General features: G+C 39.1%; 1 protein-coding gene and 1 long non-coding RNA gene across 3 annotated transcripts in view; one reads left to right on the top strand and one right to left on the bottom strand.

The window, feature by feature from the left end:
- PDE7B (phosphodiesterase 7B) overlaps window positions 1-26,986 on the bottom strand; it is a 343,143-nt gene that overhangs the window by 119,637 nt on the left and 196,520 nt on the right. The gene's annotated exons all lie outside the window — the stretch shown is intronic.
- On the top strand, window positions 1,332-26,624 carry LOC129534339 (uncharacterized). Its single transcript, XR_008680892.2, has 4 exons — window positions 1,332-1,412; window positions 9,341-9,594; window positions 23,170-23,355; window positions 26,450-26,624. It is a non-coding gene; the product is annotated as an uncharacterized lncRNA (long non-coding RNA).

Genomic DNA, 26,986 nt, shown 5'->3' with positions numbered 1-26,986 from the left:
ACTGGAAAGAATATGGGAACTAAATTTTTTTATTTGCTTCAGATATGGGACTTTTGGTGAAATTTCAGTTTTCTGCGCATTGTACTTTCACAACAAGTTTTTAGAAATCACGTTGAAATTCTCAACTGAGAGATACGTATCATGATCAACCTTTGCCACTTATACTCTGATACATGTGGTGGTGTATTTCCAGATTTTTACTATATGTGGCTGTAAAAATGCTGTTATGGGCTAGGGTGTGTCCCCTGCCAAATTCATATGTTGAATCCTAACCCAAGCACCTCAGAATGTGACCTATATGGAGATGGGGTCTTTTAAAAGGCAGTTAAGTTAAATGAGGACACTGGAGTAGGCCCTAATCCATTATGACTAGTGCCCTTATATGAAGAGAAAATTAGGACACAGGCCTAGAGGGAAGACCATAGAAGTGACATCTACAAGCCAAGGGGAGAGGCCTCAGAAGAAACAAACTCCACAGATGCCTTGATCCTGGACTTTCAGCCTGTAGGACTGTGAGAAAATCAGTTTCTGTTGTTGAAGCCATTGAGTTTATGGTGCTGTGTTATGACAGCCTTAGCTGATTAAGACATATGCCCGTAATTTTATGACTCAGTAAAGAAAATATTCACTTTTACTTAATTAACCCAATCATGTTCTTTACACACAAAGAAGGAGTCTTTCAGATCTGTTACCCCAGGACCTGTCACAATGCATGGCGTACGGAGGCACTCTGTGCACACGTTGAGTTTATGGACTCTCCCTGAATGTCATTCAGATGGAGGACTTTGCTTGTGGCCCTAGTTGTGTGATATGAACAGACTTCAGCATGGCCATCCTTGCCGACACCACCATCTCAGATATTCCATCAATGCTCTTTAGCCCTGAGAGCAGGCCAAAAAGACAAAGAACATGATCTCCAAGCGGCCCAGCCCCAAGCAACACGACTCCCTGGGGTTTCTCCAAAAAGAGAAGGGTGTGTTGAGTGGCTCTTAGCTGTTCCTACCAGGATATACAGGTGAGCCAAGAAAAACCACATGGCTAGCTTTATCAGGAGCTGCTGACAGGCCTGAAAGATCCAAAACGGACACCTGACCCATGTGACTGTTGTCAGAACACTATCCACCACGGCAACCAGGCCAGTTTCCATCGCACATGTGTCCCGCAGCTCCACTGAAAAGGATCAAGAAAGTCAGGATTCTAAATACCAACAGCATCACTCTGTCAAAACCGCCCTTGCAACCTTTCTCAGAAAAGGAAATGTAATGACAAGATGAAAGTTAGCCAGAACGGCCATGTCCAGAAAAGCTCTCAGTAGTACAGCCATCTGTCCGAAATACTCTAAACTACAAGGTGGCCACGGTATCTTCAGAGGGTCATGGAGCTCTGCAAAGCTTGTCTTAAAACTGATTAAGGTAAAATAGTTATTAGAAGACATCTTTTTCTTTCTTAAGATCAATAGAAAAATAAACAGGGCTGGGCGAGGTGGCTCACACCCAGAATCCCAGCACTTTGGTAGGCCAGGGCAGGAGGATCGCTTGAGCCCAGGAGTTCAAGAGCAGCCTGGGCAACACAGCAAGACCTCATCTCTACTTAAAAAACAAAATTACAGTATCAGCTATGCCATGAGCTATCTAACCAGGTGCCCCTCTCCCACCATTTCCTCTCACTGTACCCTGTTTAGGTCCTTCACAGAACTTAGGACAATTTCGATTTGTCTTTCTCTCTCCTCGCCTCCCCACCTATTTATTTTCTGTTTTCCCCATTAAGGGCAGGAACTGTGTTTATTGTATTTGCCATTATATATTCAAGACCAATTATGATGCCTGCTACATAATAAATGCTCAATAAATATTTGTAGAATGACTGACTAAATGAAAAAAATGTTAAAGGGGACTGAGGGAAGAAGCTAAAATATATTTAGTTTTTGTGCTGTGTACCTTTTAAGGCACTGTTGTAGGGTCACCTCATTTAATTCTTAAAACAAAATAGATGCTTAATAAATATTTTTAGAATGACTAACTGAAGGAAAAAAATGTTAATGGAAACCAAGGAAAAAAGCTAAAATACATTTACTTGTTACTGCACTGTGTACCTTGTAAGGCATTGTTATATGATTGTGTCATTTAATCCTTAAAACATTAGAATGCTGCACTCATTTATTTATTTATTGAGTGGAATCTTGCTCAGTTGCCCAGGCTGGAGTGCAGTGGTGTGATCACAGCTCAGTGAAGCCTTGAACTTTTGGCCTCAAGCGATCCTCCCACCTTAGCCTCCCTAGTAGCTGGGACTACAGGCATGCACCACTACACTTGGCTAGAGTGATATAATTTTAACATAATTTTTCCAGTAAGAAAACTGACATCCAGAGAAGTTTATAATTTCTTGGTGTTTCTGTAATTGTGAAATGAACTATCTCTCTGTTGCCTGTCTAGCACTTTGAAAATAAAATTCTCAATACTTCAGAATTAAACTTACATATACACACGTGTGTGTGTGTTTCCAGTTTACTTTTCCTCTTGTCCAACCTTTCTGATGTGTTAGTGATTCTGAAATTTGTGCAATGCTGAGGTGAAGGCTGAAGTTGGCTACAGAGACAATGGCAGCTGAGCTACAAGGCAGTCTCTGTAATTTTGTTTTCACTGGTTATTTTCAATATATTTATTAGGTTGTTAAACTGAACCATCTTGTCTGGCCCCAGCCAAGTTTCTTACAGTGGAAATGGCACATTAACTATGCAGCTGTCATGAGAGAAGTCAGTACTCTTAGGTGAGTGCCTGTAACTGAAATATGGATGGGCAAGTCAAGAGTGGGTCGAAGGTTCAACATGCTCTTTTCCAAACCTCTCTGGTTTGGAAATCTAACTCGAAACCTCCTGGAGTCAAGGCTTCTGATGAGATTCCTGGAGCTTCTTGGTCCAGGCGTGGGTTTGGAATACTTGGGAAAGGGCCGACCACAGGGATCTCAGGGCTCCTCATGCTGGCTCTGTTTGGAAGTGCTGGGCTGCATGAAAAGTAGGGCACTTGATGGGGTGGTGGAGATTTTTCAAAACCTCAACAGGAATTTCAATTGTTCATTTGGGCAAGAGTTTGGGTTTGGTTCCTACGTAAGCCCAAGTAGTTTGTTTTATACTGACTTTAGATTTTTTTGATTCAAATCTTTGCCATTATTATCATGTAAGAAAATCAATCTATTATGGTATTTTAGTTTGGTCATAATAAAAAAGTCAATATGTTGCAAATTATTAACAATACATTTAAAGAATGCCATTCTAAATGAGAGTGTGTTTTCTAGTACCTTAACGTATTAAAAAATTTTCAATGTTTTTTAAATTAAATGAATTAAGTCATGAAAGAAGGACTAAAATGCTATTCTATCTGGATCAATGCCATTAACTAACCTTTTAAAATAAAAAAGCAGGTTAGAGAACACTTAATATTTTTTCAACAATATTGTTATTCATGAGACTTGATTATGCTAATATTATTTGAGAATGACATATTATAGTCATATAAAATGTGAAAAATATAGGCCTGAAAGCAAATTGGATGGGTATTTATAAAGATTAATAAATATTCTAACTGGATATCATTGTGAAATTATAAATAATTTGCCTTAATATCATTGACGGATTCTAACCCAAAAGAATTCAAATATATGGATTTTCTCTCCTGTTCAATTGGAATTCAAGGACTTAATCCACTTTTAATTACACTGTTCCTGTTGTTGCATCAAAAGGTATGTTTATCAACTGGTTTTGAGTTTAAGTAGCTGTTTCTTAAAATTCATTTTAAATCTTCTGTTTTTTTTTATATAGGCTTTCATACTTTAAGATACAGTGCAGTTGAATACAGTTGAATATAGTTGAGTTGAGCTATTCAACTGATCAGTTCCCTGCAACTTAATATGTATGCTGAGAAAGAATTGACTCTTGGGGGAATTTCTAAGTTTTTGATATTTATCAGTTTAATATACTTAAAGTTTTGGGGTCTTTTGTGCTCATTTGAGTTCAGATTTCTGTTTGCATAACACTTTAATGATGACTCGGATTAGAGATAGTTTCATTGATCAATAGATAGAAAAAGAGATTTGCCATCTTTTAAACTGATTCTTTAAGCACTTCATTTACCATTCTGAATTTTTTAACATTAATTTTTGTGATATTTTTACCAAGGCAATTCATCTCTGCTCTATTTTCTGATGAAAGATATTGTGATTTTAACAGTAATTTAAAACAAAAATTGAAGATAATTTTTCACATTTTATAACTGTATATTATAGAACTAAGTGTTTAAAAAAGCTGAAAATGACTCATTTAAAAGACCTAGTTCGTTTTAATTGGCTAGATATTAATTTCAAAAATTTAAAATAGGCAATAACTGTATTCTTGAATGCCTTAAAAACTCTGCACATTTATATAATCAAATGCTTTTTAAAGAATATTAGCCTTGCTTTTCTGAGACAGTTTTGAACTGTACAATTTCAAGGACTGAATTGAAGGGGAAACCATTAGGACTTGTTGATGGAGGATGCATTCACTACAGATTATTTTCTAATTCCTCCATGGATTTGATCAGTGTAGCCTCACATGTACATATTTACTTATGCACGTGCTTGTGAATGGTTTAAAGATGATTCACTGCATGCTGAGAGTGTTTTCTCCTCATGATTTGTCCCTGCTTGCTTACTGCTTCCAGCTCCTCAGCCTTTAAAGCGAAAGCACATTTTAAAGTTATTTCAAAATTATTTCTTTCTCCTTTTCTATGGGCAGTGTAAACCCTAAATAAAATTCTAAGCCCCCCAACCAACTGAATTGATCCCTCCTCTGGGCTAAGGGCATTCTAACCTAAACCTGAAACACTAGTTCAGGCTATGAGGGGAAGGGGTGGTTGGACATGCCTCATTATACCTTCCTCCCTTAGGAATTCAGGCACAGGTGACCAGCACTGACATTAAAACAGAGACCTTAAGACTGACAAAACAGATGCTTTGTTGCAATAAGATACTAACATGAGATAGCAGGCCCTGAAAGAAATCGAAGTATTTTACCCTAAAACAGATTGCTTTGACATATATTTGACCCTTTCTATGTATTTTTTCTGATCCAGGAGAGAATCAACTAAAGAGTCTGGCACCTTTTAAAGTGTGATTAAGAAACATTTACAATCTATTCTCTCTGAAGCCTGCTACACAGAGGCTTCATCTGTGTAATAAGAATCTTGAAGGCCGGGCACGGTGGCTCACGCCTGTAATCCCAGCACTTTGGGAGGCCGAGGCGGGTGGATCACAAGGTCAAGAGATTGAGACCGTTCTGGCTAACACAGTGAAACCCCGTCTCTACTAAAAACACAAAAAAATTAGCCGGACGTGGTGGCGGGCGCCTGTAGTCCCAGCTACTCTTGAGGCTGAGGCAGGAGAATGGTGTGAACCCGGCGGAGCCTGCAGTCAGCCGAGATCGCGCCACTGCACTCCAGCCTGGGAGACAGAGCGAGACTCCGTCTCAAAAAAAAAAAAAAAAAAAAAAAAAAAGGAATCTTGGTCTCCACAACCCCTTCTCTTAACTCAGGCACTCCCTTCTATTGATTCCAGGTCTTTAGATTTTTCAACCAATTGCCTATCAGAAAATCTTTGAATCCACTAATGACCTGGCACGCCGCCCCCACTCCCAGCCCCAACTCTCCTAGTTGTCTTGCCTTTCCGGACTGAACCAATGTACATCTTTCATGTACTGTTGGATGTCTTATGTTAAAATGCTCAAAACCAAGCTGTAGCCTGATCACCTTGGGCACATGTTCTCAGGCCCTCCTGGGCCTGTGTCACGGGCCGTTGGTCACTCATATTTGGCTCGGACTAACTCTCTTCAAATATTTTATAGAGTCTAACTCTTTTTCGTCGACAGCAGCTAACAATTGAACTGTTTGGGGGATTAAAACATGAATCACAAACATTCCTTTCAGGTGGCATTTCATTTTTTTCTTCTGAAGGAAATCAAGAACCAGAAATTCAGTTTCTTCTAAATTAATTAGATCATTGTTTGCTGCTTTTCCTCTTCCTGACCTTCTCTTTTCATTGATTCTGGAAGGGAAGTGTGTGTTCCACTCATCTCAAAGGAATGCTTGCAATTTGGCGGTAGATTATGCAAACTCCAATTAGCGATCCGCAAGGTGTTGAAAAAACAGGGCCTGATGTGTGGGAAATACTGGCAGCTCACTTCCAGCACTTGAAAAACACCTTCCCTGCTTAGATGTGAAGCCACATCTATATCAACATTAAATGCTGGTCAAAAATCACACTTACAATAGTTGAAATAGAATACAAAACCAAAGCAAACCAAAAAAGTTAAAAAGAAAAAGTCAAACACTTTAATTCTAGTTATGCTTCCGGCATAGAAGTCCCTAGATATTGCTAGTCAAGTCTTAATTAGAATGTCCTATGTAGTTTTAGGTTTTATGTTAAATTCTGACACATTTCATGCCTTCATTTCAATTAAAAATATTTACACTGGGCTTTGGGTATACAGGTCTTCATAAAGTCTAGTAGGGATTTGAAAGTGGGCAATGGAAATCAGCAAAGGCAGATGATTAGGGCTGAGAAACAAATAAATTCAATGAGGTCTCACTTAGAATTGGGATTATTTGGTTTGGAGAAAAATGGGTAAATGGGTAAATGGGTAAATTGTTCATTTGAACAATTGTTCATTGAAGATGCTTTAAGCTGAAAATTTTACATGCATGCCTCATCTTATTATCTAGAACATTTCTGTGAATGAAGGAGAAAGGTACATTCCCAATGTGTGGAGGAATTCCTACAGAGAAAAAACATGGTTGTTGTGTTGGGTGCAATGGCTCACACCTGTAATTCCAGCATTTTGGGAAGCTGAGGTGGGAGGATTGCTTGAAGTAAGGCATTTGAGACCTGGGCAACATAGCAAGACCCTATCTCTATAAAAAATATTAAATTAGCTGGGTGTGGTCGCACACACCTGTGGTTCCATCTACTTGGGAGGCTGAGATGGGAGGATCACTTGCGGCCGGGAGTTCTAGGCTGCAGTGAGCTACCGTCTATTGTGCCACTGTGCTCCAGCCTGGGTGACACAGTGAGGCCTCATCTCAAAAAAAAAAAAAAAATGGTTATGGTTATCCAAAGGAATACTCAGGGAGTCATTGATAAGGATGTAACCAGTATTCATATTTCCCTAGCTTCAGCTTTGTGCTCTGTCTCTCCATTTCTTCTGCTTTTGTTCTTCGGTTGCTAAGTGATATTCAACTTTTTTTCTTTTTAAAGAGTATTTATCATGAGACTTTGTGTAACAGGACATATTGCATACCTGAAGATTTTTTAAAAATCCTAAAAAGGATTTTTAGTAAAAACTTTAAATATCTGTTTTCATGACTGGTTTGCACCTGCATAGTGAAAGGGCTGAACATCTATTCTTTTGCAGTTGCCCAGGTTATGCCTATTTCATTAACTTATTCAAAGATCCAAAGTGTCACATTCATGTTCTCTAAGGGCTTTGAATCTCTCATATTTATGGGTGCTATAATAAGAAAATGATGGCTTTGTAAAGGAGCATCAATAACGTTTCATTTCTGTTCAGTATTTGGTTCGGAGTCATCCCACCTCTCCTATCTACTCTGAGACCATGCATCTTGCCTTCTAAAAGGACCAAACCAAACCCAAACAGCAAACATGGAATCCAAGGTGCACGTCTGCTCTAAGGGTTATTGAGTCATCCTGGGGGAGTCACATTTCCCAGCATTAAGTATAATATTATGGGCAAGGCCTTTGTGCTGTTGTGCAATGGAAACAGGAATTGCTGTATTGCCTCGCAGGTACAAGAGTCTTTCCTTCTGAACTGCTATTAAGTCAGACTGGCTAAAAATAAGCAAAGAGCCACATATAGACATGCCTGGATAAAACTTAAAACAAACAAACAAAAAAAGCCTTTATGGAAATCACTGGATTGTGAGCTTTGAGGAAGCCGTTGGCAGTGGTGTGTAAAATTGGTGACCTTGTTGTAAACCACCAGTTAGAACTCTGAAGATCACAGGGGGAAATACTATTTTCACATTGTTACTAAGAACTGATAAAAAATAAAGAGCATACCTTAGTGGTTAAAATCTGAAATATTAACTGTTCCATAATAGCTGCTATTCTAGAAATCTGATCTTTCTGAAATTTATGCCTAATCAGACTTTGAAAAATCCAGAATAAACTAAACTATTTAGATGAAAATGTTACATAATCACCATGTAATAGAATCTGAGACACTGAACTCTATAATTTAATATTAATTGATATACGGTTGTATACCCTGAATTTCTTGTTTGCTGTTGGGTTTGGTTTGGTTTTTTTGGAAAGCAACATGTATGGCTTCAGGGTATATGGAAGGGGTGAGCCGATTTTAAACAGAATCCTACAATGCTTCTGAAATAGAAGTTAAAGCAGCAATATTCCTGGCACCCTGGGATTCAATTAGATGCTTTGTGATGCCTTCTCACTCCCTGGCTACAGAGTATACCATTAACTACAATAGAAGTTTATGAAATAGCCAAATCAAGCCCAAAGTCTCTTTTTAAATTAGCAAGACACTCATAATCATTAGTATGACTTCTCAGATGAGGAAAAAAGGATGACAATTTCAGTTTTTTTATATTATTCTAGCCCTGTGATTTAGCCTCAAAGGTGGTTTTGTGAAGCAAACGTCTAATTTGATAAGCTGACTTGTAAATAATTGTATAGGAGAAATGGTTAATAACATAATTTTATGGCATCTTCAAAGCAAACTGAGAAAACCCTACAAGCAAACCGAGAAATACGAGCTGTAGTGTTTTGTTTCCAGGTAGCTGCTGTCAAGTCCTACTAGTCCCAGAGAGGTTCAAGTAGATGTCTCTTCCTTGACTTTTAGGCATACATGAAATTGTGCTCTGGCAATGATTAGATATAAATGCATTTGCACACACAAACAAATGCCACCCTCGTAAACCTACAAATTGTTGGACTCTGTTACTTGCATTTGTTTATTCATTCATTCACAATGAATATTTATTGAGCATCTCTATCAAGTGCCAGGCATAGAGCAGTAACAAATACTGTTTCTGCTCTTGGGGGGCTTACAGTGTTTTGAGAGGAAGGCAGAAATGAAACATAATTATGAATGTCATGAAGGAGAATGAAGGGTAGGTGCCTAACTTCCTAATCGGGACATCAGGAAAGGCCCTCCAGAAAGAGTGACAATTAAGCTAAAGACAATGAAAACCATTCTTTATGGGCCACGGGAATTGACTTGCTTTCAGAAGGAAGGGAAATGGATGGAGCTGATTGTCTTACCTCTGTTGTAAAGTTCTTGGTGAAGGTTCCGAAGATGAAGGTGGAGAAAACGAAAAGAGACAGCTGAGAGAGGGGTCAGAACCAAGCAAGGGGACGAATGAGAGTGAACCTGAGACACTCAAGCTTTAAGGAGAGGAACTGTCTCCATGAAGGCCCCACATTTGAGAACACTGGGTAACAGCCTAAGTGGTCTCCTACGGATTCCTTCTTTTGAGCAGCTTGTTCCTAGCCTGGCACTCAATGAACTTGCCACCAACAGAGAAGCAGGTGGGTAGCTTTTGCATTTATGAGATTAAAAAACTGAAGTTTTTATTTTTGCCTGCTGTTTGGTAATTTTTGGCTCCTTGCGCACAGAGAGAAAATAATCATAAGTAATTTGGCTTGTTTTTCTTCTCTCAAAGCCTTTGTTTGGCCTGTTTGTGCTTTTCCTTTATAGCTGTAATGTTAATACAGCTGCACTCTCAGAGAAATTTTAAATACTAATAGTCTTCCATTGCACACTAAAACAAATCCCAGAGTAAAAAGCTGTTCAATTAAGAAGTTGTGAATATTTTCATAGTTTTATCACATGTTAATAAAATCCAAAGCCAGATGATACTCCACACATTGCATTAAAAAGAATTATATTTTTCAGTCAATATTATTAATTATGTAGTAAAAAAAAACTTTAATGAGAAGCTACCTTGGACTGGACAAATGGGTGTTGGAGGGGAATTTATTACATTAGCCAGGAAGATATGGAATATTGAAAAATAACTATAGCATAAGCTAGAAGATGCTATGGGTGATGGGGTAGGGCTGATTCTTGAAGGATAAGGGAATTTGGAAATGAGAGGGTTGGATATGAAGTTTTGAATGTCTAGGGAGGACAATTTTGAGTAAACGTTCAGAGGCAGAAGTAACAGTCAATATGAGAAACACGAACTGTGCGGTTTCGTTGGTGTGCAGGGAAAGTGAGGCGGAGAAGTGGAAAGTAGGGGCGGGGCTGCCTTATGGCCTGCCCTGGATGCTAAGTTAGCTGGGAGCCACTGGAAGATTTCCCAGAGAATAGCATAAGCAGAGCTGCGCCATGGAAAGAGTAACTTGTATTAAGATGGGTTCATCTTTAAGCCATGCTGAAAGCAGGGAACACAGGTAGGGGACTACTGCAGTAGTCTAGGTGCAAAATGAGGAGGTCCTGACTTACCAAGGTGGTGGAAGGATACGGATGGGAAAAATATTAATGAGTATACATAGTTCCTTTGATTTTTGTGAGATATTTGTGGTTTACTTTTAACCTCAAGATATCCCATTGTGGTTTTAAAATGGTATGTATCTAAGGGCTTTATCAGCCACTGAGCCAGAGTCTCCATGGGTCTGGTTAATCAGATGCTGTTCATTAAAGTAACTCCACATGCTCTTCCAGGTCACTGCCTACAATTCTGCAAGCCCTTGCGATAATATTTGCCCATATTTACTTGAGACTCAGATTCACATAGTGCTATTTTAGAACCTTGTTTTTTGTAGGCAGGGTCACTAATACTAGTCTAATTTTACAGAAAAGCCTGATCAAGGTTATACTAGCAAATATTCAATTAAAAGTTCTCATCACTATTTACTGTTGTCTCTCAATATGTCTCAGTTTTGAAGATTCAAACCCATACTAATATCTTGAGAATCTAGAATGACAGCAGAAAATCTAAACATGGGTCAGTGTTAACAGTCTCTGCTCTCCTTGCTTCCTTTTCCTGTCTACTCTGCTCCACAAGAATCTGAGATGGGCTAGAATCAACTGCTAGATTCTAGTGCATGCCTAGAGCAATCTCAGCCTTCAGTTCAATCTGGGGCCTTGGAAACTACTCCAGATTCACTCCAGAGAGCAATTTGGTCCTTTAGGTCAGTTCACAGGCGAACTGGGCATTGGAGCTGGAAAGGATGAGGTGGTGAGAGGAAGGGATCTTTCAGGACCCTAGAGCTGCTCTTCTCGTGCCTGTAATGATCTTCTTCCATCTTGTTTACTTGGCACCTCAGTGATCCTGACATCTGTCCTGACATTTTGATACTTCTTTTTCCCTATCCACAAGTAAGAGAAAAGGGTACAAACTTTCAGCTGTAAGATGAATATCTTCTGGAGACTGAACGTACAGCATGGTGGCTATAGTTAGTAATAATGTATTATATCACCTGTACTCCCAAAACTATTGAAATAACAATAAATTTAAAAAATGTATTCTATACTTGGAATTCTCTAAGAACTTAGATCTTAAATATTCCTACCACCACCCACCACCACACAAACACATAAAGGTAACTATGTGAGGTGATGGATATATTAATTAGCTTCATTGTGGTAATTATTTCATAATGTATACATATATTTAAACATCATGTTGTCTACTTTAAACATATACAATTTTTATTTGTCAATTATATCTCAATAAAGGTGGAAAAATTTTTTTAAAAAGGATAATAGTACTGTATTTGCCTTATGAGGATGGCGTAAGAATTGCCTGCAAAGCATTAGAACATGGTTTAGTTCACAACCACTCCAGCATACCCTTAGAGGTGGTTAGGCCTCCACGCACTGGCGATCCCACAGAGCTTTGCTCGGCTCTATCACAGTAGGCATCACATGCTATTTTACTGTTTCAATTTCTGTCTTATCCCTAGATCGCACCCTCCATAAGGACTGGCACAGTAATGCTAATATCCCATGTTTGAGTTCTGGCAATGTACCAGGAATTGTACTAACTTAAAAATGAGAGGACTGAGGTCTGAGAGGTTAGTTTGCCAAAAATCACATATGTAGCAAGAGCCAGATCAAGATTCAGCACTGGGTATAGAGTTGCATTCTCAATCTCCACTTGCACTATCTTAGTCTTTGTAATCCCTCTATCCCCTCACTTCGAACTGTCACTGCCCTACCCAGCATGGTACTATGCCCAGCATTGATTCAATGCTTATTTAATACTTGATGAATGGGTTTGATGGCTTCTACTCTATGAGTGGTTGAGTTTGGACACATATGACCTCTGCAGGGTACTAAGTAGCTGAAGGCAGTGAGGGGTATTGTTGTCCCAATTTTTACATCTGAATTTCATGTTTGGCAGGCAATACTGCCCTTATTTCTTATATGGGGGTGGGAGAGAGGAAGAGGAATCATTAAAAGTTAATTGCCCAAGAATTCCTGATCCAGACTTGTCCTTTGACCTCTTCACCCACAACAAATCTCCTTGAACTGTGCCAAATTTCTTTCTTTTCTTTGTGAGTATTCAAATCTATATTTAATTTTAAAGAAAGTGTTTAATTCATGAATAAGAATTCCAAACTATGTATCTAGTCAACTAAATGTAACGGTGTGAATATTTTGTTAAGAATTGGACAAGTGAAGACAATATATCAGCCAGATGAGAGGAAAAAGAATTCAAACACATACACACAGAAACACACACACATGCAGAACTTTTTATGATCTCTGATGCCTGCAAACAATGCCATTGACACTAATATTGATTCATTTGAAAATAAAACTGTTTGTTGTGCTACTAGATAATAACAATTTATTTTAAAGTAACATAAAGCAGAGGGTGCCAGCCAACTCCATAGCATTTGCCTAATTCATTTACCTTCATGCATTCAATAAATAAATATTGAGCATCTATTACACAACAGTCACTATGCATGGCACAATGTTCCAGAAAATAGTATGACAATTCTCCTACTGATGCCTTCACTGAGAGAGCAGCCAATACAACTCCAAGGACTTCTTTTTTTAAAAGAAGTGGAATATATCAAATGAAGCAAATGAAGTGAAAAGAACTCTAGGCTTAGAATCAGGAGGAGAGGATTAGAATCTCAGCTTGGTCACATAGTGATATAACCTTGAATTTACTCAGCACGGACAGTGGCAGATATTGTACTAAACCTTCTTATTTAGGTTTTTACTAGCTATGTGATCTGGGACAAGTCATTTATGTGACTTGAGCCTCAATTTCCCATTTGTAAAGTGGAGTACTAATTCTGTGTATACCTCACAGGGTTGTTATAAGAATTAAGGAGCTAATCTAAATAAATGATTTTTGTACATCCTAAATTGCTGTCTCATGGAAGTTATTATAATAACTCTGTTGTTTATATTATCACAATTTAGATTTTCTTGTAATTTACACCTTTTCTCTGATTTATGGCATTTTTATTCTGCTAATAAAATGATTTTAGGTCCTTACTTACATACTTCTCATGCATACTACTGTTTATACATTTGAATTGTAATATAATGTTTCCTTAAAGTGGGCAGAAAAGAAGAAAGGGCAGAGGAGACAACTGGAGGAGAAAGTACAAGGAGAGGAAAAAATAACAAATCAAATGGGAGCCAAAAGAATCACTCCCTTTCCCCATAAGGTCAGGAACAGGGTGAAGGTCTGGGATTATGACCTAGATTTAGAAATCATTCTTATTCAGGAAAAATGCTCTGCAAAATGATGATTAGCTAAAGAAGAAGGAGGGATATATTAGCTATTCATTTTTATAAACTAGATTTAAAATAATTATCCATTTTCATTCTGATATATGTGTCTTCCAATTTTTCAAGATTAACATTCCACATTAGAATACATGGGTTTGAATTTTAGTTAGTTCTTCATGCCTGGTTCCTCAATTCCAAACTGGGTTGAAAATTCTCAAAGGGAAGGGCTATAATTTGTATGTCTTCCTATCCCTCTCCAAGCTTGGCAGAGTTCAGGTGGATCAGGAATGATTAATTTATGGCAAATACTTCCTATAAAGTGATGTTCAATGTTCCTACCACCACCTTCACTGTTTTCTTAATTAAGATGTAGGATGATTAGCCTTTTACTTATGGAAGCAGTCCATTTATTTCAACTGTGAGGAGGTAAGAGTTAAAATTTTGAATGTGAAATAGTCATGAAAACTGAGCAGCATGATTTTGGGGAGATTAATCGAGTAGACTTTGGGATAGTATTCAAGCAGCTACTACGTTCTTGGAGTTTGCATAATTAAAACTTATAAATTTATGCCTAGCATCTAGGCTTTTCCCACTCAACTGCAGCAAAGCCACCACCCCTCCTTGCCAAAGTTGTCATTCTGAGCTTAAATCAAATGCGGGCTCTGTTTCAAGTGACTGTGCCTTCCTGGCAGGGTTCCACCACAGCTCAGATCTCCACAGCATCCAGTTTGTCTGGCTCTGGTGCACAGAGAAGGAAAGTTTACATCGGCATAGCAAGTAGGAGGATTGCCTTTTGATTCTCCATCCAGTGATTTGATTAATTTTGTATAATTGCATTGAGGAATTATTAAGCAATTGGGGTCAGAGATGAAGTCTGCATTCATTCTTCCATCTTTTCTCTGCCTCAGAAACAAGTCACTCAACCCATTTATGCCTAGTGTTCCATTATTGGAAGACTAACCTTGTGGGAGTTATTTATATCCTATTGCTCAAGGTCATCACCAAGGTCTGATTTTTTACAAAAATAAATTGCAGTCTCTGGCATAAATGGGTTAACTCCTAAACTGTAAAGTTGCTGTTAGTTAGACCACCCCTGGCCCAAAGCACAGGTCAACTTGACCTGTCAACACACTTCATGACAAACAACTGTTCAGACTGACTCATTCATAATTCATGCATCTGAAAAGACATAATCATGGATTATGTGTATTTAAGTTGCTGACTCTTTAATCCTATTTCTGCTATTTCCATAGCAGAACCTAAAAGGCTTACTTTCTATTAAACTATTCGTTATATAAATCACTTTTTTCCCCCCAAATCAGTGTCCTCAATGGTTGAGTAGTTATTTAAAGTAAGTGACTTTGGTTCTAGTAGTCATTTAGTTCTAGTAAATGGACATGGTATACTATTTTTCCCCCTGAATTCTGTAAAATACCACCCATTAAAATCTCTCTTCCTCATCCCCTCTCTTACATTTTCCCCAAATCCACATGTTTGACAGCACAGAAGGATACCAGTTAACATGTGTGTTGATAAAAGATGAGGTTTATAAGCCTCCTGAATCTACCATTGCTTAAAACATTGGAATATCATAAACTAGGGCTGCTAATGAATAGTACATCCAAAACTCAGATAATTCTTACTAGTCTGATTACCTTAAAAGTAATTAACCAGGTATTCTTTTTTCTTAATTCCCTTTGGTTATTGTTTCTGCTTTGCTACTGAATTCCCAGGAAATAGACACTGGAGGTGGGATGGGGACATAGCTTTTGTCCAGTGAGCATGCTGGGAATTCTGAATATTTTCAGCCTCCTTTGGACATTTGTGGGTGAGCAGATGTTACATGTTTTCAGGGTGTCCTTTATTTCCAATTGAAGATTATCCAAACTCTGAAATCTCATGAGGATATCTAATGGTTTTTCTTGAACATAACTGGAAGACCTTGACCCCTGCCAATTTCATTAGGAGATAAACTATTACTGTATGTTGATCTCTTTACAAAACCCCTGATTTTTGAGTTCCCCCCTATCTGGTGCTTTGGAAAGATCTGCCACTTGTCAAGAGTGATCAGTTTTGATTCCTAAAAAGCAGTGGTTGGAATTCTAATGGCAATGTGTTATAGATTGTCTTTTTGCGTTATTAAATTGTGAGCAGAGGCGGGCGCAGTGCCTTATGCCTGTAATCCCAGCACTTTGAAAGGTCGAGGCAGAAGGATTACCTGAGGTCAGGAGTTTGAGACCAGCCTGGAAAACATGGTGAAACCCCGTCTCTACTAAAAATAAAAAAATTAGCCAGGCAAGGTGGTGCACGCCTGTGACCCCAGCTACTTGGGAGGCTGAGGCAGGAGAATTGCTTGAACCTGGGAGGCGGAGGTCGCCGTGAGCTGAGATGGCACCACTGCACTCCAGCCTGGGTGACAGAACAAGACTCCGTCTCAAACAAAAAACTGTGAGCAGATATCATCCCAACAAAATGGTGATCTAGAATCTAGATTCAAGTAAAAGCTTTGTGATGACATAGGTTTTTGACTTAAGTGGCCATTCATACCATGAATAATTGACAACTCAAAAATAAGAACACAAACTTCTCCTTCCGAATACTGGCAAATTCAACATTGTGTGTACAAAATTACTTTTGCATGTAATTTGACCCAACCAAATTTTAAACCTGTATCTCCACCCTAAACCATTCAGAACATTTTGGTAATTGTATGATTAGAGGTATTAGGCTTTCATTGTATACTTTGATGTATAATGGGTGAGAGTTTGATTAAAAAATAGAAGGATACTTTCAAGATTTACCGTGGGAATTGCAAATATAATTAAGCCAAAAGTCTGTTCTATGACTTTTCTTTCCACTATTTATGACTCAGAGTAATGAACCATGGATGAGGGAATGTGAATTGAGTTAGTGCTTCCTGATCTTCAACGATAAGCTAAAAAGGCAACTTAATATTTCTGGGTAATCAGTAGAAATGAGAATAGTGTGGGATAATAACCATTAGCATGTACATCACTTAGCTTATTATGTACCAGCAGTGTGCTAGTTCTTTGTGTGGATTAACTGATTTAACCTTCACAATCACACCACAATGCAGTTTCTTTGATTATTTCCATCTTACAAATGAGAAAACCGAGGTCCAAAGAGTTTAGTAAAGATACAGGGCCATTGGGCTCCAGAGCTCATCTTTTAACCATGATAATGAATTAAAGAGAAGTATGCCTAATGATAGGGCCAAAGGGGAGGGGCTTAGGGAAATAGAAGGCTATTAATTTTTCATAAGATTAACAAAAAAGGATATAAACCAGAACCACAAACATAAAAAAGATGGAGTCGGCCAAGCGCGGTGGCTCATGCCTGTAATCCCAGCACTTTGGGAGGCCGAGGCAGGTGGATCACCTGAAGTCTGGAGTTTGAGACCAGCCTGGCCAACATGGCAAAACCCCGTCTCTACTAAAAATACGAAAATTAGCTGGGTGTGGTGGCAGGTGCCTGTAATCCCAGCTATTTGGGAGACTGTGGCAGGAGAATCGATTGAACCCAGGAGGCGGAGGTTGCAGTGAGCCAAGATCATGCCATTGCACTCCAGCCTAGGCAACAAGGGCAAAACTCTTGTCAAAAAAAAAAAAAAAGGATTCTATCTGCAAAGGAGTTCAGAATTGAAGGCTTACTGAAAAGTGTGCCTCTAACTTTTCAGCTTTGTAGGGCAATTGCCAAAAAGCAAGAACTGCAGAAAGAACTTGACAATTTTTAAGATGGCCCAAGAAGCCTTTAAAACGCATTAATATAATTAGAAGTCATATCACCGTTATAAATAAACAGTTCACCTGTGTATACACATATCTTGGCTGGCCCTTAATTAAAGCTTGGTTTCCAATGAAGGGGCAAAGTTATTCAACATGGTTAGTGTGGGAAAGACTGAAGATGTATAGCAACTGTCGACCTTGACCTTGGTGAGCTGCCAGGAATAGGAGCAGCTCACCTCTAAGAAGTTAAGACACACATAGACAGAACATGTCTTTCTAGTACCATCCAGATTCCTCCTCCTCCTCCTACGTTTCCCCTCATTCTCTGTGCCACCTCTGGCATTATCTAGCTCCCGTCTTCTTTTTCCTTTCTGAACTCCATTGTTCTTTTAAAAAGCCGGTGTTACTTTGGAAATTATACTTTCTGGAATCTTTTAGTCTTCCACTCTTCTCCTTCCTTATCTTGCAGGATCACTGTCCAGTGTCTTACTAATACAAAGAAAGAAACTTGTTCTTTGTGCAAAGGAGCAAGAACCTTGTTTTGTTTCTGCTGTTAATCTGGTTCCTTTAGACCCCGCCCCCTCACATGGGCAGCCCTCCTCTGTAAGTTTCTTTGGAAGTGGTCTCAGAAACAATGTCTGGACTGCAGATCTAGGTACACTTAGCACCCAGCTGCTCCTCACTTTTGTACTGAATAGGAATGGATCCACTTGTTTTCATATTTACTGTGCTGCTTTCAGTGTAATATTTATCTTTTAATCTAAACATGCACATTCTTTCCAATCTTTCTGGATCTTTGGGAAATACTAAAAGGATTTTCACTGAGAAGAATGTTGGGCAAAGTGTGTGAAATGGGTTCAAATAAAATGAAAAATGTATTCAGATATTTACTCTGAACTTTTAACACAACATGAATTTTTGAGTGTCTCCATCTACGTGTGTTCCTACCCTGAGGGACTACCAATGAAGTAAAAGACTCAGTGCTGGTACTCAAGGTAGAGAGCAAAAAGTTTTATTAAAAAGTAGAAGTAAAGAATACTTTCAAGGTTTACTACTGGAAAGGCAAATCCACATGTTTTACAGCACAGAAGTTAGAGTACATCATCTCCCTGCCCTTCTCACTCCCCACACGTAAAACATGTTCTGCTAATTCCATCATGGGCATATCTACCATTATAATCTTTAAAATGGAAAGAGAAAAATTAAGAAGCAGTGCTCCCTTTTAGATAGTAGAAATGTTTTTAGATTGGCCTTTGGTCTGTGCCAGACATTTGGCTCTAATTCTATACACATATGTAGAGATGAGCCACCTGGACAGTTTTACAGACCCTCACAATGAAAGACAGTTCCACAGTGATATGGTTTGGCTCTCACCTTGAATTTTAATAGTCCCTATGTGTTTTGGGAGGGACCTGGTGGGAGGTAATTGAATCATGGGGGCAGGTATTTCCTGTGCCCTTCTCGTGATAGTGAATAAGTATCATGGGATCTGATGGTTTTATAAAGGGTAGTTCCCCTGCACACACTCTCTTTGCCTGCCGTCATGTAAGATGTCCCTTTGCTTTTCCTTCATCTTCCACCACGATTGTGAGGCCTCCCTAGCCATGTGAAAATGTGAGTCCATCCTCTTCAAGGAGAACTACAAACCACTGCTCAAGGAAATAAAAGAGGATACAAACAAATGGAAGAACATTCCATGCTCATGGGTAGGAAGAATCAATATCGTGAAAATGGCCATACTGCCCAAGGTAATTTATAGATTCAATGCCATCCCCATCGAGCTACCAATGACTTTCTTCACAGAATTGGAAAGAACTACTTTAAAGTTCATATGGAACCAAAAAAGGGCTCGCATTGCCAAGTCAATCCTAAGCCAAAAGAACAAAGCTGGAGGCATCATGCTACCTGACTTCAAACTATACTACAAGTCTACAGTAACAAAAACAGCACGGTACTGGTACCAAAACAGAGATATAGACCAATGAAACAGAACAGAGTCCTCAGAAATAATGCCACATATCTACAACTATCTGATCTTTGACAAACCTGAGAAAAACAAGAAATGAGGAAACGATTCCCTATTTAATAAATGGTGCTGGGAAAACTGGCTAGCCATATGTAGAAAGCTGAAACTGGATCCATTCCTTACACCTTATACAAAAATTAATTCAAGATGGATTAAAGACTTAAATGTTAGACCTAAAACCATAAAAACCCTAGAAGAAACCTAGGCAATACCATTCAGGACATAAGCACGGGCAAGGACTTCATGTCTAAAACACCAAAAGCAATGGCAACAAAAGCCAACATTGACAAATGGGATCTAATTAAACTAAAGAGCTTCTGCACAGCAAAAGAAACTACCATCAGAGTGAACAGGCAACTTACAGAATGGGAGAAAATTTTTGCAAGCTACTCATCTGACAAAGGGCTAATATCCAGAATCTACAATGAACTCCAACAAATTTACAAGAAAAAAACAACCCCATCAAAAAGTGGGCAAAGGACATGAACAGACACTTCTCAAAAGAAGACATTTATGCAGCCAAAAAACACATGAAAAAATGCTCATCATCACTGACTATCAGAGAAATGCAAATCAAAACCACAATGAGATACCATCTCACACCAGTTAGAATGGCAATCATTAAAAAGTCAGGAAACAACAGGTGCTGGAGAGGATGTGGAGAAATAGGAACACTTTTACACTGTTGGTGGGACTGTAAACTAGCTTAACCATTGTGGAAGTCAGTGTGGTGATTCCTCAGGGATCTAGAACTAGAATTACCATTTGATCCAGACATCCCATTATTGGGTATATACCCAAAGGATTATAAATCATGCTGCTCTAAAGACACATGCACACATATGTTTATTGTGGCACTATTCACAATAGCAAAGACTTGGAACCAACCCAAATGTCCAGCAATGATAGACAGGATTAAGAAAATGTGGCACATATACACCATGGAATACTATGCAGCCATAAAAAATGATGAGTTCATGTCCTTTTTAGGGACATGGATGAAGCTGGAAACCATCATTCTCAGCAAACTATTGCAAGGACAAAAAACCAAACACCGCATGTTCTAACTCATAGGTGGGAATTGAACAATAAGAACACATGGACACAGGAAAGGGAACATCACACACCGGGCCTGTTGTGGGGTGGGGGGAGGGGGGAGGGATAGCATTAAGAGATATACCTAATGATAAATGATGAGTTAATGGGTGCAGCACACCAACGTGGCACATGTATACATATGTAACTAACCTGCACGTTGTGCACATGTACCCTAAAACTTGAAGTATAATTTAAAAAAAAAAAAGGTGAGTCCATTAAAACTCTTTCCTTTATAAATTACCCAGTCTCAAGTATGTCTTTATTAGCATAGAGACCATTCAGTGGAGCCAATGGGATAGGACCCAGCTTGTGCCTTGGGACTGGTCTGACATAAGGGATCAAGAATATGTCCGCAACTGGGGGGAATGAGGATGGAAGAGTGTAGTCATATGAGGGAAGTGCCAGGTTAAAAACCAGGTAGAAGACTCAGGATCCACCTATGAGTTAGTTAGAGCACCTTACCAATGTGTATATAATTGAAGCGAAATGCCTGGCACAGACCAAAGGCAAATACAAAAACACTTCTGCTATCTAAAAGGAAGCATTGCTTCTTAATTTTTCTCTTTCCATTTTAAAGATTATAATGGCAGGTATGCCCATGATGGGATTAGCAGCATGTGTTCGGCATGCTGTGGGTGGGGGGGCTGTACCCTAACTTTATACACCCACAAGAACTGAGCTCTGGGTGGAGACTTGCACTTTTCCCACATGGCTGCACTCTTCCATGGGGAGCCAATGGGATGGGCCCCAGTTGGAACTCCTCAGTTCTTTATGGAACCGTCTTTCACTACAAGAGCCTGCAAAACTCTCCCCAGCTGGTTCACCTCTTCCCATTTACTTCAGCTCTTCAGGAGGACATTCTCCAGTACAAGACTGACAGTCCTCATCAAAAACTGCTCCACATACCCGAAGCCAGGAAAAATATCTTTCTTCCCAGCAAATCTTCCTGGAGATAATGAATGCAGTAATCATTTTTGCTTCCCCTTTGCCCTGTCTGCTAGGAAGTTCTGATCCCAGTTTTGCTCAACTGCTTTGCGTAACTCTTCTCTTTCCTCCTACTTTTTATATATGGCTTTATCTCTCATCCTGACAGAATGGTTTTATGTGCTTGTGTACTTACATTTTATTGTAAGCTTCATATAAGCTTACAAGTCTTTTTGGAAATAGGTAGATATTGTGCAAAGAAGTTTTTATCCTCAGGTTTTTTTTTTTTTTTACTTTAAATGTACATGTAATGTAATATCTATTTAAATCTTTATTTAAATTCCTACTTCATCCCTCTGAACAGCCCATACATGTGCCTCTGCTTATTATATAATGGTCAAGTTCCATGGTCCTGGTTCTGAAGTTAGGAAAATGTCTCGAAGGGGAGTGTATTCCTCAATATCATTTATATCTAATCAGCCCATAAGTATATTGTTGTGGTGGGCAATGGAGGTGGTGGTAGCGAACGAAAGGTGGAAATAATGAAGAATGAAGGAGTTACTAAATACTTTGGATATGGTAAGAAATCTTTTAGCATATTATCAAAGACATTACATGGCCGTAGATGAGTTGCCCAGACTGGAAAAGTTAAACTTCAGGAAGCAAACTCCCTTTGAGATGAACCAGGCTTGGTTTTCCTTTGTTTTATTAACACTCGGCCCCATCCAGGGTTTACAATGCATCCAGCAAGCTGAATTGGTTACAGGACCAATTTAGAAGCTCTGCGTAATGTCTTTGAACACCTTAATGTTGACATAAAATCCATAATTCACATTTTCAGGATATGTTTCTTGCGGGGAAGAGAGGAGAGCCTCCTCGCAGGGGCTAAACAACAATGCGAGAGTTCAAAAGGGTTGAAGATGCACTGTGGGTATTTGGATTGGCACTCAAGAACTCGCGGATGCTCGCGATTGCTTATCTGACTTATCTAAACTGCTGACGTCAAAAGAATTAGGCTAGAAATCTTATGATTACAGCTTTTCTTGTGATCTTTTCTGGTATTTCCTGTTTCCTGTGAGGCCAAATATACTTCGAGAGAGGGTTATTTTATGGCATTTCACTGTTTCTGCCTCAGCTAGATCTAAAGGTACAGAGAGCATGGAGTAAAAATAATTAAGAATAACATCAGAAATCTCTGCCCGCCCCCACTCCCCTCACTCACTGACATTTCTTTATAAGCAACAAAAAAAATTTCTGCAATGGTTCAGAGTAGGATCTTATTTTTAATGGAACAAGGTCTATTGCTGATTTAAAAGAAGAAGCCACTTCAATTGTATTTCTAACTATTGCCTTATTTGGGTAGTCATAAACAGACAGGCTCTGAACGGCATTAGCAGGCAGCCTGGGAAGCATCTGAGAGGAGGAGGAGGAGGAGAAAGTTTCAGAGGATAAAGGAGGAAAAATGGTCATCAAAGATTACACTGTTCCTTCGGGGCTACAAACACCTTATAGAAGCAGGAAAGAAAAACAAATGGTGGGAGTTAGGCCTGTCCAGTTTATAAAATCTTGCCTAAATGTAGCTAAATCTTGCTTTCTGAGTACAGGCCCTGAATCATGGTTACCACTACTTTTGCAAAGAGAGCCTGAGGAACTGAAAGGCTGATCCTCAGTAGCTTATGGGCACATGTACCACAGACCCAAGCCTCAATAGCCACTTACACTGGCCCTGCTTGAAATTCTACCTCCAGGCAACAATGCAGAAGGCAGCAGAACTCCTGAAAAGGACCACGGTAACATTTTATTTATAATGATTAAGCAACTACCAGCTACCACCTCTATCTATCTCTCTTACATATAACTTTGTTAATTCACAATCCTGGTGAAATTCTCACCTTTGGCATTTTTTTTTTTTTAATTTTCTGGTGAACGTCTATCTCTTTAGTACATTGCAGGCAATGTAGATGGGAAAATTCACAGAGAGGGCTTGGGACTTGCCTAGACAATTTCTAATCTAAGTTTGGAAACAAGAAAAATGTGTGTATACATATCACATGTAGGTTTACATGCAAACATCTAACTCTTGCTCATGGAAAGATGGACACTACACACTTATATAGTGCCATCACGCATCACGGAGACGTTAAGTATTTGGGAGTGAAAAGGACAGAAAATTGGATTTAGAGAGATTATCATGTTAGAGAAGCCTCGGCTGGAGTTGAGCGGCTTCAGGGTTAGACCATGACCAGCAGCGTGCCTGAGTCAATGGCATGGCTGGATGTCAAGGGACCTCGAGTTGGCCCTTGTGCAGTCAATAACTAGCTCTGTGCCCCACATATGTTGTGTAACTTCTGTGGAGTCTCAGCTTTCTCACCATAAAAAAAAATGCAGTGATTTAATTAGATCCTCTCAAAGACCCATTTTCATTAAAAAATTCAACTGAAAGTACCCTTTACTGTTCCATTTAAAGATTTTCAATGGTTCTACAAGAGCTAAGATTTCTTGTCCATATGCAGTCTGGTCCCACTAATGTCTTTTTCTGTTTCCCACTCTTCTTCACTCCTAATGCTGTGCCAAGCCAATTTGACTAATCTCCATTCTCAATCATTTCCTGTGCTTCTTTGCCTCTGTACCTATGTTCACGTTTATTCCCTCACCAAATTTCTCACATCTTGTTGAGATCTTAACCATCCTAAAGACATAGCTGTAATGATCAGTCCATCACAGAACCTTCCTGGGTCAACCAACAAAGAGTCAGTTAATGCCCAATCCTCATGGAATACTGATCACACTTGGTTTGTTTTTGAGGATGTAACTTTAACACACTACATTATAAGATACATAAAAAACCATATTTTTCTTATATGTTTTCTCATCCATCCAGTGGCATCTAGTGTGGGAAGAACTGTTTGCTTAGAAAAACATGGAGGGCCAGTGTGGTGGCTCACAACTGTAATCCCAGCACTTTGGGAGGCAGAGGCAGGAGGATCCCCTGAGGCCAGGAACTCAAGACCAGCCTGGGCAACGTAGCAAGACCATGTCTCTACAAAAATAAAAAAATTAGCTGGGTGTGGTGGTGTGCATCCATAGTCCCAGCTACTTGGGAGGCAGAGGAGGAAGGATTGCTTGAGCCTAGGAGTTCAAGGCTGCAGTGAGCTGTGATTGAGCCACTGCACTCCAGCCTGGGTGACAGAGCAAGACCTCATTTCAAAAACAAACAAACAAACAAAACAGGCAATCTAAGTACTGGAAGAAATGTGAGTTGGCAATGTAAGAAGGATAGACTGTTCTGAGACTATGGCGACAACCTGTGTTCTGCATTTGGAGAAGAGATGAACATGACTGGAACAGCATGTCTAGATGGAAGGGTATATAAATCCTTCAAGACAGGATGATACCATGTGTCAAGGGCTTTGGCTTGATTATTTCTATATTATTTCTTGTGGCTCTGTGTAAAATACTATAGCACTTGGGAAATTTGGTTTGTAAGTTGAAGAGAAAATATTCAGCATCTCAAAATTTTCAACATCTTACAAATATGGTCAGTGAATGCCACTATGGTTATACATATTCGTTAGTATGCTCACTCTAACTCCACCTCTTCACCAGCCACTGTTGCTAGAATGATCTTTCTAAAATGTAAAATTTATCATATCACTTCCCACTAAAACTGTCTGAAGTTTTCTTATCCCTATAGGATGAACTCCTCAGAAAGACAGATGAGGCCATTGGCAACCTGACCCCCAGCCTATCTTTCTAGTCTTATCCTAGCCCTCCCCTGATTCATTTTATACCCCATAACTTGGCCTTCCCTGGAATTTCTTGCATTTGGTCCTGTGTTGAGTGTAATGGCACAATCTTGGCTCACTGCAAGCTCTACCTCCTGGGTTCGAGGATTCTCCTGCCTCAGCCTCCCGAGTAGCTGGGTTACAGGCACCCGCCACCACGCCTGTAATTTTTGTATTTTTAGTAGAGACAGAGTTTCACCATGTTGGCCAGGCTGGTCTTGAACTCCTGACCTCAGGTGATCCACCTGCCTCGGCCTCCCAAAGTGCTGATATTATAGCCGTGAGCCACCACGCCCAGCCCATCATCTCCTTTCTTGACACCTCCTTTACCACCATCATACAGGCAGAATTAATCACTCTCTTATGTGTTGGCAATTGGCACAGACTTTGTGTATGTACATTTAGTATATCATATATCACATCTATCTATCGATCTGTCTATCTATCTATCTATCTATCTATCTATCTATCTATCTATCTATCTATCTATCTATGTATCCATCCATCCACCCATCCATCCATCTACCTCAACATTCCTGGTTCATGAATATTTATTTTCTAAGGAATGAAGAAACTATGTGGCACATGATAGGCACTAAACAAACTTAGTTCAATAAACACTTTTTTGATTCTTCCTCTATGTTCCCATAGAGTATTATTTCCACTTTATTGTAAAGCATATGCCATTCTGCCTTGATATCAGTGAGTTGTTTCTGTATCTGTCTCTTCTAATAGGTCATAATGTCCTTTATTCTGTCCCAGACAGAAAGCACAATGCTATGCACTGAGTAAAGAAAACTAGAAATTTGAATTTTTCATTTCCCTTTCTGAATATCTTAAATAAATAACCAGTAAATAGAAGTCTCAATTTCTTCTATTTCTAAGTTTGAAATAACACCTATTTGGTTGATGCTTACTGTTTAGCATAAGAAGTTCAGTATTTGTATGTAACATTGAAACATCATTTTCCATTTTGTGACCTCCTAGTATGTTTCTAACAATTTTTGGAGGATTTGAGACATTTTCAAAAATTTTTCAAAACAAAATTTGTTTTAGTCCAATTTTGTCTATTTACATTCCCTCCCCATTTTCTTTCTAGGGGATAAGGCCCAAAGAAAGGAGGAGAAGAGCTCTCAGAATTTCCAATTAGCACATTTAAGCAGTGAAAACGTATCAGACCTGACCAGAATACAATACATTGTATGAATAGGACGACAATTCCAATTAGTGGAAGATACAAAACCTCAGCTCTCAATGTGAAAACCCACCAGAAAGGTGAGATTTGTACACATCTTTTTTCATGTATTACAGTCATTTGGTCAAACTTTTCAGTGTCAACATTTTGAGATGGTTGTGGAAATGTATGTGTTTATTTTAAGAGAGAGACAGAGAAAGAGTGGTAGTAGAGAGGGTAGAAGAATCAGGTCTAGCTGATGCTTCTAGTTACAGGGGAATGTAACTCAGACAAATCATATTGAATACGCAATGCTCAAGGATAGGGCCTAGCACATAGTAACTTAACCAGTGTGTGATAGAGATAATGTTTTTTGATGTATGTCCGTGGGCCATTTTCTTTTCTTTTGCACTCTCTTGTGCATATCGTCTGCTTCCACCCCTCTAGAGGCATACGTGGAAG

Source organism: Gorilla gorilla, chromosome 5, assembly GCF_029281585.2.
Source record: "Gorilla gorilla gorilla isolate KB3781 chromosome 5, NHGRI_mGorGor1-v2.1_pri, whole genome shotgun sequence".
NCBI lineage: Eukaryota > Metazoa > Chordata > Mammalia > Primates > Hominidae > Gorilla > Gorilla gorilla.
Note: the sequence above shows the minus strand (reverse complement) of the source record. Positions and strands in the feature narration are given on the sequence as shown.